Source organism: Dipodomys merriami, unplaced genomic scaffold (assembly GCF_024711535.1).
Source record: "Dipodomys merriami isolate MVZ:Mamm:240054 unplaced genomic scaffold, mDipMer1.0.p SCAF_721, whole genome shotgun sequence".
NCBI lineage: Eukaryota > Metazoa > Chordata > Mammalia > Rodentia > Heteromyidae > Dipodomys > Dipodomys merriami.
Genome location: NW_027206315.1, coordinates 261,832 through 275,768, shown reverse-complemented (window position 1 = coordinate 275,768; position 13,937 = coordinate 261,832). Strand labels below are relative to the sequence as shown.

At 34.1% G+C, this 13,937-nt stretch overlaps 1 long non-coding RNA gene across 1 annotated transcript in view; it reads left to right on the top strand.

The window, feature by feature from the left end:
• Positions 1-11,385, top strand: part of LOC138818250 (uncharacterized) — a 62,042-nt gene extending 50,657 nt beyond the window's left edge. Inside the window, exon 3 of the long non-coding RNA XR_011369022.1 lies at positions 11,282-11,385. This is a non-coding gene — a long non-coding RNA (uncharacterized lncRNA). The remainder of the gene's footprint in view (positions 1-11,281) is intronic.
• The last annotated feature ends 2,552 nt before the right edge of the window (positions 11,386-13,937 follow it).

The following is a 13,937-nucleotide window of genomic DNA, read 5'->3' as shown; positions in this document are numbered from 1 at the left end:
TGTGAAAATTAGGCTTGGAAAACCTATTATTGTACAATTTAATTCCAAAGCACTAAAATGTATACAATAAAAGGAGATTATATATTGATGTGAATTTCATGTCAGCAAAAAAGTAAACTATTGTTAAAAACACTTCACACAAATTGCAGAATACCTAAAAAGATGTGTTCAGTGTTGGCTAAAAATTCCTTGTAAACTACAGCGTTTAAAACAAAGATGTGATTTCTGTGTACTTTGAGTTTTTTTGGTCCGTTGTTTTTTGGAGTTTATACAGAGATAACTCAATCAAAAAGTGTATGTGATAACTGTAATATCTAAGAATTATGCATCACTTATAACTAATTGATAACCTTTTCTGGAAGAAACTTTTAGCAAATCACAGATGACCCAAATCTATGCATCTGCATTCTGTGAAAGTCATATGTTACTTCCTCAATCCAATTGTATTCTCTACTTCGCTAGGAAAATAAAATATTCTTAAGGTAAGAGCCAATAGCAGCGAAAAGAAACAAAATACATAATCATCTTAATATATTTGTGAAAATAACAAATGAAATAAAACAATTCCAATATTAGTACCTATGAAGATGCTCCAGAATACCAATATCCATTGAATTTTTGGAATTTTAATTTCTACCAACATATAAAAACTAGAACAAGAAAACAAATATAGTCTTAGAGCAAACCAGCCTTGGACTAATTTTTTAAATTGTTTTGACATTACAAAATAATTGATCCCCTGGGAAGGTATGTGAAGGGTAAAAAAAGGAGGAAGCTGCAATGCTTGATAAGAAATGTACTCATTTTCTTGTCCATGTAATTGTAACTCCTCTGTGCAGTATGTTCACAATAAAAAATAAAATTTATAAAAAAGTGAGGAAAAGGAAAAAAAGGAAAAAAAGAAAAGAAAAGAAAAAAATCAAAAGAATTGATACAATTAAGATAATGATTTTTCCTATGGAAATCAATTTAAAATGTTTATTACGTATTATAGCTCAAATACCAAACAAGATTATTTTTATACAATCATTACAAATATCATTTTATTGCTATAGTAAAATAGAATAAAAGACCAGTCCTAATATACTATCATTATTCTTAATTCCTAATCATTACCTAAATATCTTAAACTAAATAGTCATGTCTTTAACATAAATGTAAATATTCTATAGTTTTTACTTAACATTTTCCAGAGGCTTGTATTCTTGTTTCTAAGAAATGTTCACAGCAGTTAAAAGGTGCTTTTTTGAAATTAATGTGATATATATTGTTGTTGTTTGCAAGCCCTGGGCATTATCCCTAAGATTTTTTATGCTAAAAGCCAGCATTCTAAAACTTGAGGCACAGAGGTAACTCCTGTTTTTAGTGGTTAAATGGAGATAAGAATCTAACAAATACTTTTTTGCTGGGGGGGGAGGGTCCAGTCATGGGGCCTGAACTCTGGCCTGGGCGCTGTCCCTCAGCTCTTCAGCTCAAGGCTAGAGCTCTACCACTTGATCCACAGCGCCACTTCCAGCTTTTTTCTTTTTGCTTATGTGGTGCTGAGGAATCGAACCCAGGGCCTCATGCATGCAAGGCAAGCGCTCTACCCCTAAGCCACCTTCCCAGCCCCCTAAAAAGTATTTTCCTCTCTGAGCTAGTTTCGAACACAATTCTAAGATCTCATTAACCAGAATAGCTCAAATTATAGGCATGAGTCACTGGCACTTGGTTTGATGTATTTTTTTAATTTTAATTATGTTTTAAGATTTTTGTTTCACTATAATGTACATCATTCTACACATAAATTCAGATATATGTATATATTTCTGATGACAAATAATCTCTAAAATGTATGTCTTTCTTCATATAATATATATATATATATATATATATATATATATATATATTTCTGAAGACAGACTTCCTCTAAAATTTTTATGCTACTATTTTTTGATCTTTTTCATTTCAAAGATATACAGTCTATTGTTCCAAATGTTTCCTAGAATAAAATAACTAATATTTCAATAGAATGTAGAATCTATTACTTTCAAGGGAATTTTAGATATACACATGATATTGCAGTAACATTTACAGTATGTTACTTGAAATAATTCTGTTCACACTCTTAAATATTTGTGTGTAGTGGTGTGGAGAGAGGAAGTTCATTCATAGTGGTAAGAAATTTGCAATACTTCCAAAATCTATTCCATAATTTGTTATAAGCACATAGTCAATCTACCTGTTATGGTTTAGTTTTTTTGTTTCTTTATTTGTGCAAATCTTTAATATGGATGCATGCACAGTGGTAACATTAAAAATATTAATCCAGATTTTGTGCATATTTATATTTCTCTTGGGAAAACTAATGAGCTCCCAGAAAATGTCCATAAGGAGCCTTTCAATTCTAATATCACGGTTTGTCTTAAAATGCTTTAAATTCTACACACTCTAATGTGGACACAGGGTCATATTATGGAACTTTTCTCTTCAGAGTGGGAGCACTACCCTATTGCTTAACATGGACAATATACCTTCATACATATACTGGGCATGTCAAAGAAGAAGTGGTAGTTGAACAATTTTCTTAGCAGTTTTTACAGATGAAATGGAAATAGAGCACCTATGAACTCAAAAGGATTGTGCAAAGAAGACAAGGGCACAATGTAGAATGTGCCATGACATGCTGAAGTATATTTTCAAATAATGTGCTCAGGTGTGAGGGTGTGTTCAAAGTACAGATTCAGACAATGTACTTGGATATCTTGGGGTGGGGGAACTACTTTAACCTCTTCTGGGATAAATGTACAAGAACAAGCCTATAACTCTGACTCTAATCAGCCACATCATCAACTAGGGATATTTTCCAACTGCAAAGTGAGAAAAAAAAAGGCTCATCACAGTTAGTATTCGGGTTGAAGCAATGGCAATCACATAACTTTTCTTATAAGTTTTCAATTGTTTTGGAGCATTAAAGTAGGAAAAAGCCAAATAATTATTTTGCATGTACCTAAATTAAATGGGATGTATTCTACTGGTCTCTCTTTAACTTGAAAGTTATAGATTATGTCTTATTTACTCTATCTTGGGACAGTGATCTGCTGCCAGTTATTTTCTTCTCGTCCCCTTCTTTTGCCCTTCCACTTACATAATTATTAGTTAAAGAGACAAACTTAAGCTTGCATTTATAAATTCTTCAAAATTATCTGAACTACTTTATACTTCTGGCAGCCTCCTATATCTTTCTCAAGGGAAATATTTTTGACACTACCATTTTTATCCTCCATGATATTGGATAGCTTCCTGCCTAATTCAGTGCAAGATATACATGAAACTCATCCAGATTTCTCAAAACTCGTACCACCATAAAATCCTATCTCACATAGAAATCATGCTTTTAGAATGTCTGGGGAAGTGGCATCTCTCATTTTTGAATGACCCTAAGTGATACTTACATGGAGTCATATTTTAAACCAATATGCCACTCAGTAGATGAACGAATTGACAAAATGGGTTTATGTATGCACGGTGGAATTCTATACTTCAAATTCATACGGGGCTGGAAAGTCTAGGAAAAATCCCACTAAAACCTGTTGCAACAATGAGAAGTACAGAATGTCATGTCAAAACCAGCATTACAATGTCGGTGTGTGGGGGGGAGGGGGTATGATTGGGTGGGGGGGGAGGGGGGAGGCTGGGAAGGGAGGTGAAGGGTAAACAAAGGAGGAGGCTGCAATCCTTGGTAAGAAATGTATGCATTATCCTGCCCATGAAATTGTACCCCCTCTGTACAGTATGTTCTCAAATAAAATTAAAAAAAAAAGACATAAAGAAAGAGATTCCGTGGTTTCCTCATTTGTAATAAGTAGGAAATGTCTAGGATATTCCTAGCAGTTGAGCAGAATTGCTCAATAACTATGTATGTATGACCATATAAGATGATGATGAGCAAAATGGACTCCTGGATATGGGAACAGAGTTTTCTGTTGGTGGTTGTTGTTTTTAATGTACTATGTGATTTCTTTTTTCTTTTGTGTTTTCCCTTTGGTTTATCCTTGTTATATTTGATTTCAATATCCCGTGTATTGTATATACATTCATATTAATTTGGCAAGGGAAGAGGAACAACGAAATGGCAAGACAAAGAACAAACGGCAAACCAATGCAATAGCAATACTCACAAAACAACATGTTGGAAATTTACATTACAATTTATGAGGGGTCAATTGGGCTGAAGGAAAACTGTGAGAAAAATGGGGGAGGGGGTAAAAAGTTACACATGTTATGTATTCAGTACCTTATAATTACTACAACCCCTTCTATATATCACCTTGATGATATAATTAAAATAAAAATGATCTGTATAAAATATAATATTACTGTATTGGTATAGTAAATATTATTCTATGTGTATTAACTTTTTAAGAAATGAAGATTTTTGGCTGCTAATTTGAATTAATTACCCCTTCATCAGAGGGTCATCAACTTGAATATCATCAAACTATTCAATATTTTCAGAATATAATTGTCATTATTTTGAAAAAAACATTGTTTTAGTATTGTCTCATACTAAAACAAAAATAGTTCAATTCTGTTGGAACTCCTAACTTTTAAAACGGAATAATTGTTAAGAGGACAGAGTATATATGTTCTTCAACATTCCTATGACAACTAATTACTCATTTTCAAATTCTGAACATGCAACACTAGAGACATTCAAAACAGTACCTGTTTGCATTTTATTTAATTCTGCAATAAGTACTGTTTTCAATGGGGCGTTACATATTTAAATTCAACAGAAAAAATAGCCACAGTCGGGTAGAAGGTAAAACTATGAAGTGTCTATATTAATTCCTCAAGAGTAAACATTTGTTCATCAAAGTAAGCCATCATTTCTATAATCATCAATCCCAAGTTTTTATGCCATAAAGTCATCCTAGCCCCAAAATTTCCAACTTGTAATGTGCACCTTAAGATTCCTTAAATTCACAACATGACAAGCATATAACTATTGTGAAAAAATACTACACTTCTGCTAATGTGATGCCCTTCGTATTGTGGAAAGAACACTACACTAAACTTTGCTGCATCATTTTCCACCCAGTGTTATCCTTGAGATCAGAACACTTGCAAATATTATTTATAGTTATATATTTTATCTACCATAGATATTCAGGAGATCTGAATGTCTGAATATTAAGATCTGAAGACTCTGGTTCAAATCCCACCCAGGAAGGACGGTTCCTTAGATTCTTACCTCCAATAAACTGCTCACGTAAAACCTGACACAAGTGGCACTGAGGTTCAAGTGGTAGAGCAGTAGCCTAGAGCAAAAACAGGCTCAGGGACAGTGCCCAGACCTAGAAGTTAAGATGTCACACAATTACTCTCTTCATACCATGTTACACCAAAGTCTCAAAAAGTTGCTCTTTTGGTAAATTTATAAATTAATAGCATCAATTTGTTGTCAACTTTATCTAGATTATTCACATTATCATGTTACTTATGAACTGTTGAAATTAACTGTTAACTAAGTTCTAATTATACCTTACATGAAAGAATATTTTAGGCAAATAGAATGCCAGAATCATTTGTGAATTTGTAAATTAAATCTTCTACTTAAAAAGAATTTGATAGTAAAGTATAGAATATTAAATTACAAACAAAAATATTTACTTTAAATCTAAATTCTTATTTAGCCAGGTCTACAAAGTCCTACTTTAAATGAACTTTCCTATTTCTCTAGGCTTAAGCTTTTGAAATTCTTCATCATTTCTTTAGAATCTAACAGAATGATGGTTGCTTTTTCAAATTCTTGGTTGGGAATCATGAGCTCTTTTGCATCTAGTAATGTTCTGTAATGAAGACGACATTTAAACACAACTGAGGATTATATATGAGTTGCATTTCAATAGGAAACTTGACTTCTCAAAACATATTGAAAAAATTAGCCCAAACTTCCAAATGTGTATTCCTTTCTGGCTTATTTTTTATTCCTTTCTGGGTTTGTTTTATTGACACAAAATTATACTACCTATTGCACTGAAATTATCACTATGTCATTCCACTCTCTAATCAGCTGAGTTAGTCTGAGTGCTAGAATTCCTGGCTTGTATCACATTGTCCTACCATAGTTTTTTGATTTATTTAATCTAGATACAGACTAGCAATTCTGAACTTCTCCAATAATATTTTTCACTAGAGTGATGGCTCAGGCTGTTTATGTACTATTTTCAAAGATGTTCTAACATTTGACACAGGATATGAACATTTTCAGGTGCACTGAACGGGTCTCTGATTCATTCCTCTCTGGATCCGATCCCTTTATTAATGATGACTTGAATTTCTTACTATCTCTGTTCCCACCTATGTAATATTCTCAAGCTTTTTGGGGAAATTTCACTTGAGGACTTTCTACTATTAAAAATTATCACTTGATTTTATTTTTACTCAAGACGTATTTTCTAACTTTTCTACAGAATCTGAGAGTTGTTCCATATGTGTGTTTGAACATATAAGTGCATCTGTGTGTATGTGTGTATTTGTATGTATATATGTATGCAAAAACCTGAAGCCTTTCTTCAGCAATCTTGCCCATAACTAGTATTCCATCACTTGAGACATTATTCTAATGCATCTTTTGCCTGGTTAATCATAGTATTTTGCCCAAGCTCGATACAATCTGAACTTCCCAGACTGCTTTACATTCTTAAGTTTTATTTCTCCAGGGGTATCAACTTTTGAACTGCAACCATTTTAGTGAGTGTAAAATCTGTTTTCCAGAGTTTTAACTCGAGTTCATATAAAGATAGATGAACATACACATTACATATGCTGAGTATACACTGTTAGAAATGTGATCATAAGCAGGGTTCAAGTGTTTCACACCTGTAATCCTAGCTAATTAGGAGGCTGAGATCTGAGGATTGCAGTTCAAATCCAGCATGAGTAGGAAAGTTTCTGAGGCATTTATCTCTAATTAACCACCAGAAAACTGGAAGTGGTGTGGGGTTCAAAGGTAGAGAAAAAGTTTTGAGCTGAAGAATAGAGGGACAGTGCCCAGGCCCGGAGTTCAGGCCCCACTACCATCAAAAAAAAGAAAGAAAAGAAAAAGTAAAAGAAATGTAATCTTAGCCACTAGTTCATTGCTAGTATAATTCCTACTCTCGACATGGCCTTTTTTCCAGTTAAGTCCATGGTCTTATATCTGAATTGCTTGGAACCAGAATTATTCTTCCATTCTACTTTTTACAAATTTGAATGATTAGCTATCATGATTTAGAGGTAGTAGAAGAAAGAGACTGTTCTCATCCTTCATGTTCCACTTAGTAGTAATGCTTTCTCTATGTCACTCCCATAGATCTACATACTGGCCTTGGCTTTATTATTTGAAAGTTGTCTTTTTTGCAGAGTCTTGTATAGAGTATTGAACCATTATACTTAAATACAGAACTTCTCTTTCTCCTATTCCTATTGTTTCTCCTTCTGTTAACTTATGTACACTTGGATAATAATGCACAACACAAACACTGACAAAAAATGTTTCTGAGTACCTTCTTCCCACTTAAAATAGGTCTGAATTTACAGAGCACTTAGGAAATTTGAACTTAATGTACTCCAGGATATTGTTTTACTTTTTCATGTTTTTTATTGTGAAAATGGTGGACATAAGGGTTAGAGTTACATAAGTAAGTTAATGACTACATTATCTAACGAGCATTGTTACCTCCTATTTTGTCTTTCCCCTGCCATGCCTTTTCTCCCCACAACCCCAACTCTCCCCTCCTATCCCCAAGTTGTAAAGTTCGTTTTGAACATAGTGTTTTGTTCGTCTCATTGTTACAACAGGTCATACTGTATCCTTGTTTCACCATTTTATTTCCCTTCCCCTCCCCACATTAGAAAAATGTATGTGCAAGGTCACTGATATCAAACAGTGGAAATGGGTTATACCATGGAGGAAGAAAATGGAAGAGAAAAAAAAACCACATAATATATATTAGATACATTAAAAACAATAGTAAGAAAGAAAAAAAACAAGTTATGCCCCTATTTTGGGGCTCATTTCACTTAACATAATCTTATATGGCCATTTGTACATGGATAATGTTTTATAAGCCATGTAAATTCCATATTTTCTCGTTACTAAGTTGTCTCTGAAACACGTGTTACCTCATGCCCAAAGATGTCTTTGTGCTATTTCAATGAAGCCAGAAAATATTCACTTTGCCTGGAGCAGCACCGTAGATTGTTACTGAAGTAATTGGAAGGAACTTTTACAGGAAGTAGAAACTGAATCCAGGAGAGAAATTGAACATAGAGAAATGACAAAGTTCAAGTTAATTTGTGCTGTCCTTTTACTGTACAAGAAAATAATCCAAGGCTTGAAGGAAACTCTGTCCCTGACTTTTTCGAGTTTGCTCTTTATTCATAAAACTTTCTGTAGACTTCTAGTTGAGAGTATTACAAAAGGAAACAATATGCCATTTGAAGGCCAGCATAGAAAAAAATGGAAATAACATTGTTGTACAATGTTCTACTGCAAAGAAACAAGGATACTGAGGTTTTAAAATGTCTTATGCATGGATATTTAACTCCTGAGACGATTCTCTTTGTTGTAAAAGTCAGATATCCATTCCTTTCTTCTGGTCCTGAGTTTGCCATATCAAAAAGCAGGATCCAGTGAGTATGATCAGCAAAAGGAGCCTCTTTTCAAACCAGTGCTTTAAGGATGGTTCCAAAGAAATATGTGGGGTTTTTTTGTTTGCTTGTTTGTTTCTGTAGTTTGTGCTGCTTCTGGGGCTTGAACTCAGAGCCTGGACCCTGTCCCCGAACAATTGTCTTTCCTGCCCAACTGCCCCCACAGCTAGTACACTACTGCTTGAGCCAAAAGCCCATTTCCGGATGTTTTGGTGTTTAATTAGAGATAAGAATTTGACAGATTCTCCTGCCTGGATTGGCTTTGAACTGAGATAGTAAGAAAGCTAAGTGACATCAACTATATGGACTTCTCTTTGGAACCAAGAAATATTAGATGAAGATTATTATAAAGGTAATATTTGACCATTTTTAAAAGAAGAGAATACATCCAGCAAAGAAGCCATAACTTAAATAATTCAGCAAAAGTAGGTTCACTGAATCATATTGGAAAATTTTTTCTGCTTGGGAAGATTACTATTCACTTCATAGTTCCTTTTGGGGAAGCTTAAAGTATATTTGACATTTTTTGTTTGTTGTGGGGCTTGAACTCTGATCCTGGCACTCTTCCTCAGCTCTTGAGCTCAAATTGAGTGCTCTACCAGTTTAGATACTGCACCACTTCCTGATTTCTGATGGTTAATTGAAAATAAGTGTCTCATGTACCTTCTTGACCATGCTAACTTTGAACCACAATCCTCTGGTCTCAACCTCTTTGAGTAGCTAGGATGACAGGTGTGAGCCACCAGCACCCGGCTCATATTTGTAGTTATGTGCACTTAATGACACTGTAGACAAATAATGGAAATTTGAATCAAATGATGACATTTCAGCTTTTCAGAAAATTTGAGGTAGCAATAAATATGTCCTCCTTTTCCATGTTGTTACATTAATGAGTCAAGCTATTGGACTCTTACTTTAGCATCCTCTGATGTCTGTGGCGGTGGACTTAGTATAAATAATTATTAGTAGAGAAATATAGAAAGACAGATTTTTAGAAAGCAATGGAAATCAGATAGGAAAGAATAACATAGAATGGCATTCAATTTATCACACAGAGATTAAGAACTAGCCTAAGTGATATAGAATGCTAAAGATAATGAAGAATAAGCTTGGTTTATAACTAGTTCTTCAATAATCAAATATGGTTCCCTAGAAGAATTTCTGGTATAATTTAGTTATTATTATTGTGAGGTCTGCTCCTGGATGGTTCCTCTCAGCAAAGTCTCCACCCAGTACCTGTGTTACCTAGGCAACTAGGACACCTGGAAGAGGTCACATCTGCATCCGCTGAGGTCAATCTGAATTTGATGTGGCCACACTTTTCTGCACCCATACCCTAGATAAGGCCTAGCCCAGGCCCAGACGCCCTCTCTCTGCTCTTTTCTAGCTCTTTCTCAGGTCTTTCCTTCTCTTCTCTTTCCCAGCTCTCTTCTCTTTCCTAGCTCTCCCTTTCCCACCTCTTTCCCAGATGCTCTCTTTTCTAGCTCTTTTCTCTCTTTGCTAGCTCTTTTCTCTTTACCAGCTCTCTCTTTCCCAGCTGTTTCTCCTTCCCAGATCTCCCAGCAATCTTTCTCAGGCCTTTCCCCACCACGTGGAGGACCAAGATGGCCTGGTGCCAGCTGGAACTAAGAATAAACCTACTCCTTACCTGAATACCACGTGCATGGTGCTGTTTTTACTCGGGTATCTCTTTTTTAAAAAAACTAACAATTCTCATTTATTTCTTCCATCTGGATTTATTCCTTCACTTCTATCACAACTATTAATTAGCTGGTGCCTTTTTAGTGCCATACTGAGCAAAAAGATTTCCAATTCTCACTGAGACGACCCTTCTCATTGTGATTAGCAGTGACCACTCAAAAACCTGGAATCTTTGAATTTCCAGGATTAATCTTTAGTTGATATCTAAGCACATTCCTGACATTAATTGCAGTGACTTACTAACAAAATGTTTTTTTTTCTCAACACTGCCTTCTAATATAGGTAAAGTACATGAATTAAGAAATATTCTTAAGTTATTATTGGAAGGAGCAATTTTATATTAAAATATAGGTTCTTTATTTGGCATTTATTAGCTAAAGAATTTTTTGCCAGTCCTGGGGATTGAACTCAGGGCCAGGGAACTCTTCCTGAGATTTTTCTTTTCTTTTCTTTTCTTTTTTGCTTAAGGCTTGCACTCTACCACTTGAGGCACAGCACCACTTCCTTTACTGTTTATGTGGTACTGAGGAATTGAACCCAGGATTCTTGCATTCTAAGCAATCACTGTACCATGAAGCCACATTCCCAGAGCCCTAAATGACTTTCTTAATATGGCATTACTTTTTCATTAGATTACTATGTAGTATAATTTAGGCTAGGTGGTAGAAAAGGAAGTGGAAAACAATACTAAGTCCAGTAAGGCTAACATTCCTATCACATCCCTAAAGAAGTACAGTGTTAAGACCTGCAGGACTCATAGGGATGTTGCATGTTACATTATTATATAAAAAAACATAAAAATTCATCCCTGACATCCACAACATTATACTTACACATTCAAATTCAAGAGCCAAAAATCTAAACCTTTTTATTGATTGATTTTATTTATTGTATTTCCTAGGAAGGAAGAAGGAGAATGTAGAAGGTGATGTTGGAAAAATATGTATATTGGCTCCTAGTCCACAATTTTGCACTTTTAAAAAGTGCTACTGATGAACTCCACATCTACTTTAATATGCTGTCTGCACAAAATGCAGAAAATGAAGACATTTATTCTGGTGGATAGTCACATATATTAACAAAATACAGTTCTGGATAAAAAAGTTACCATTATAAAGTCTTGTCTATAAAATTGTTTCATGTCCTACTAGAACAAAATGTAGTCTTGAAATTAGTCCAGCTTTCTTTGAGATTTTATGCTGTCTCAGTATTAAGATGTTCTCTAATTCCAGTAACATGGAAGCATAAAAGACATGATTTGAAGATCTCAGTAGTTTGAGAAACAAAAGTACATAATAGTTTCCTTCCTGCAGAGACATGTGATGGCAAGTATGACTGATTGTATTATAGATCTCTTCTTTTTCTTCTTTATCTCAAGTACTGCATATCTTGGCATATTAGTCTGTCCTGCATCAGCTTACTGTAGGTGAGATTTACCTCTACTCTGCAATGTCAAGATGGGTCATGTCACTTACTTCGGCTTACAAAAATGAACCAGAAGTGGTCAAAGGCTATTTCTAGGGGAAAATTTCTATCCTATGGTCTGTGTCTAAGAGCTAACTTCTTTACTCTTCCCGATAAAAATAGCATATTTCCAGAGGGAATCTTTTTTCAACTTATATACTGGAAGAATATAGCATGTAAAATTGAAGCAAAACTCAAACACAGCAAGAATTAAGCGAATATTAGTATGTGATATTAGTATGTTAGTTCCTTACCATTCTTGTATGACTATAGCACATCAGAATTTAAGAAATACTAAACAAGTACTAAACAAATAGATAACACTTCCTGTTTGATGCTATTACATTTTTTAAATAAATAAGCATTCTCTATGTGATCACTTGAGGGGTTAACTCTTTCTATAAATGTTTTCAATCACTCTAGAGTACTGTATCTAACATCCACAATCATTATCAAGAACTTGTGATTGAGATGAGAAAGAAATACCTAGATTTCTCGCTTCTCTTTTCCTCTTCTCCTTTTTCTAGTGAGAATTCTCAGCCTTTCTCCAAATTCTCCTATTAATAAAGAAAGAATGACACATTGTGGATATCAAGCAAAAGGCTTCAAAGCCAGAATTTTATTCTTTCAGAAATAGATGAAATAAATCAGAGTGGCTCAAGGAAGAAGAAAAGTATGATTTTTCTCTTTCTGGCTTCAACAATAGAGAGTGAACACGACTCTAAACAGTTTTCCTTGGCTATTTTTTTAAAAATATTGTTTTTTAATAAATAATACTTTTAACAATTAAAAAATTTAAAATATGTAGTAATTTGCTGTTTGCTTTTAGTAGGCATGAAATATGGAGTGATATTCCCATTCATTTATATGTTGTTTAATGATCAAGCCACATCATATCCATTAATTTCTGCTTGTAACATTTCTTTATGGGGAGAATGCTCAAAAACTTATCTTCTGACTGTGATGAAATATCTATTCTTAAGTATAATCACTTTGCTTCTTGTAGTATAAAATTAATATATTTACTTTTAGTCATGGAAGTTTGCTAATTAAAGTTATATAAAACTTGAATTGTAAAGTGAAAGAAATGCCTAGTTCCTTTACTTGTTTAAAGAAAATAATTATGCATTTTTTCAATTATATTTCTTTGGGAATGTGTAGCATTCATTGATTTAACTGTTAAAATTGATAACAGTTACATTATATCAAGTAGATTCAAACTTGTATTTGAAAATTGCACACTTAACACAAATATACTTTACTTTCTTCTGAAACATAATTAAAAGAATAGTATAGCAAAGCTTGGTGTTAGTTGTTCATGTGTAGAATCATAGAAACTCAGGAAGCTAATACCTGAATATTTTAGCTCAATATCAGTACAAACAGACAAAAATATGAAAATTTATCTCCAATTATCCAGCAGGAGGCAGAAGGTGAGGAGTGGTTCAAGGAATAGCGTGTCATTAGCCATGAGCAAAAAATACAAGGGAGACCATTAAACATTGTGTTCAAGCACTAAAAATGGCATATACACAAAAGACAACAAAAAAGTTGTATGAGCATCAATAATGAAGACAAAATAGTAGAAAAGATCATGAGAAATGTTGGGAAAACATCTGGAAGACAGAAATTATTAGACAGAATTTTGATTCATGAGAGGGAAAAGTCACAGTATAATTTGGACAATCTCATTGTAGTCATATGTGTTGAAACATGGCTATTGGGTAACATGTAAAAGAGCAGACTGGATTACCTGACATATCAGACTTCGTCTGTAACTATGCATCATCTCACTCTGCAAAAATCTAAAATCGTGCTTGTTAATTTAAGAAGAACCTCATGTTAGAGACTGTTTGGTCCACACAGAATGGGGTCCTTATTTTGAGGCTTCAGACCAGTGCTTTATTTTTATAACCACTCCTGTTTTACCCCTCTTCCCTGGTTCAGCTATACCTTACTAAGCTGGCACCAAGCCAAAGCTTTGAACTAGACCCCCCCTGCCTTTTTACATTTAGAAGCATTATTTGTTGCTGGGTTATAAGCTGCAAACCCTTGAGTATTAATAAAGTCATTTCCTAAGAGATGACAGTAGC